The sequence below is a fragment of the Protobothrops mucrosquamatus genome, unplaced genomic scaffold, assembly GCF_001527695.2.
Source record: "Protobothrops mucrosquamatus isolate PMUCROS unplaced genomic scaffold, P.Mucros_1.0 scaffold19455, whole genome shotgun sequence".
NCBI lineage: Eukaryota > Metazoa > Chordata > Lepidosauria > Squamata > Viperidae > Protobothrops > Protobothrops mucrosquamatus.
Window position 1 is genome coordinate 1 of NW_015405214.1, and position 2722 is coordinate 2722.

The window sequence follows — 2722 nt, forward strand, 5'->3', positions numbered from 1 at the left end:
AAACATTGGACAATTGTGGGGAAATGCTCTAAGGAAAAGTCACTTTCACAGAATTTTATTATTTATTTCACAGAGCCCCTGACTGAGTTTTGTCCCATGCAATAACTCGTAGCACAAACCATTAATCTCTAGAGCAAAACAGAAATTATTGATAATTATCTTGCAATAAAAGATGCGGTACTGCTTATGAATTATTTAATCTCTACAGCTTTCCATAAACCTAAAAGACTTTACTGGAATAAGAGGCTCCAAATGTATTCCTGAATATAGAGCTGGTTGATTAACACCAGAAACCAAGATTATACATTGACTTCTTTTGCTTTGAAAAGAGACTGATTTGTTATATATTACCTTTGTAGAAGAGCACCACTATTTTCGGGAAGGCTTTCATGAAATGGATGTTGTCGTAACAGTACTCTTGAATCTTTAGCAACAGAGTCAGTTCAGACTGACCTTGGGTTGTAAAGGCAGCAAGAAGAGGGCTGTATTGCTGAGAAGATAGGAGAGGCTTTGTCATAAATAATTTCCTAACTTGCATTTAAACATTTGCTTCATCTTAGCCATGGAGAATAGAGTTATTAAAAAACTAACAGTTGCTTAAGTTGCCTTTTCTAATTCTTATAAAGAAAAAAATAATATTGTCAAGAAACATACAGTATCTTAGAATCTTTGGAGTAGTTTCTTAATACCATTAAGTCTACTTTTTTAAAAACAAGATTACTCTGAAAAAAAATTACTTCAGGAAAACCTCAGACAAAACATTCTGAAAAAGATAGATAGATGGATGATAGATATCTGCAACAGACTGAAAAAAATATTTAAAAGCTAATCCTATAAATGAGCTTATACCTTCAAGTGCTTAATGGCTTGTTCTGCGACGAGTTCCTCTTTTTTGTTCCATTCCACAGTGCTCATTACACTAGACCAGATGATGCCAATTACGGTCTGCTCTGATATGTTGTTTTTCTTCATTTCTTCCTTGACATATGGTATGATCTAGGCAACCAGATTTGCACATTAGTCTCATCCAGATATTTCTCTGGATATAAACAGGACTTTAACCAAATCTATGTATGAATCCAAATCAAGCAAGGTCTTGAACATCACTATACTCAAGTCCAAGTAAATCTGAATATAGCTTCCCCTTTGATCTGCCACCTGAAAGTATGAAAATGGGACAGAGGAATCTGACAATGTTTTGACCTTACATTGGTTCACCATACAAATTTTGAAATGGCAGGCTTGTCATTATTCTTTATTCAAATTTAACTGTGCCAGAATAACAATTTTATTTAACAAACATATACAGACATTAGCAAATTTAGCAGTATGATCAATGTAAAAACCACCACTTATAACCTATTTTGAATTGCTACTGAACATCACAGTGAAATATCAGACTCAAGACTGAAAAGAGTGTTCTTTTTTCCTGAAACAAATTTTCTCTGCGCTGCTCAAGGCACGTTAACAGTAGGGAATAATTGCTAGATGTTAGAAAGAAAGTTATGAACATTAGTCAAATGGCATGGTCAAATGGCTTCCCTCCATTACCATAAAAGAATTGTTAAAACTGAACACCTCAAGAGTGGACAGCAATCATAGGCATACCGTTAACAATAGCCAAAAGAGCAGTGGAATGCTTTGGATTTGATTCCCAAAAATTGCTTTTAACTGCTAAACAAGGCAGTTGCTAAGTGAGTTACATCCCATTTGACAACCTTTTTTGCCACAATTGTTAAATGAATCATTGCAGCCGTTAAGTGAATCATGCAGTTGTTAAGCGAATCCAGTTTCCCCCCATTGCTTTGCTTATTGGAAGCTGGCTAGGAAAGTTACAAATGGTGATCTCATGACCCAGGGTACTGCAACCGTCATAAACACACGCCTGAATTTTGATCATGGGGATGCTACAACGGTCATGTGAAAACCAGTCAAGTCACTTTTTTCAGCACTGTTGTAACTTTGAACAGCCACTAAACGAATAGTTAAGGTTACTTGTACAATTATGCATAACATTATGCATTCAAATATTTATGAATTATTATTTAAGTTTCTAAAGTAAATGTTTGCAGAAGTAACATACTGACAGTAATCTTAAAAGATATAAATCCCCTGGAGCTGTCCTCACATCCTGTGACTATATCCATCCAGTTTTCTGAAAGTAGTTTGCCATTACCTTCTTTCAGGATATGTGTTCAATTCTTTCAGAGTATATGTTCAATTTCTGAGTCTAATTAATAGCCCCAAGATTTCTAGATCTTTGTCCAAAAACTAACCAAATCTCATCCTAGTTAGCTTCTGAGATCAGTCAATGTAGCTAGGTTTTTCTAAGCACTTTTCAATAAAGCACAATCTTTTACACTGAAGAAAAATAAGATATTTGATGAATCTTAAGAATTTAATTTACCAAAATTATTATTGTGCTATTATACCTAATGTGTACTATTAGGGACTCGGTTAAAAAGGCTATTTCCATAATTCTGGTATTCCATTAAGATCTTACAGAATTCATCTATGTTTGCCAGCTAATTATCGTCCGGTCTCCAACCTTCGCTTTGTGGCGAAGGTTGTGGAGAGTGTGGTTGCGTGGCAGCTTCCCCGACACCTGGAGGAAACAGTCTATCTAGACCCGCTCCAGTCGGGCTTCAGGCCGGGATACAGCACGGAAACGGCATTGGTCACATTGGTGAATGATCTCTGGAGGGCCCGGGACAGGGGTTGT

At 36.1% G+C, this 2722-nt stretch overlaps 1 long non-coding RNA gene across 1 annotated transcript; it reads right to left on the reverse strand.

Moving 5' to 3' along the window:
- Window positions 1–418: 418 nt before the first annotated feature.
- Window positions 419–1011, reverse strand: LOC107301913. Its single transcript, XR_001549346.2, has 2 exons — window positions 850–1011; window positions 419–490 (listed from the first exon to the last, which is right to left on the reverse strand). It is a non-coding gene; the product is annotated as an uncharacterized LOC107301913 (long non-coding RNA).
- Window positions 1012–2722: the final 1711 nt, after the last annotated feature.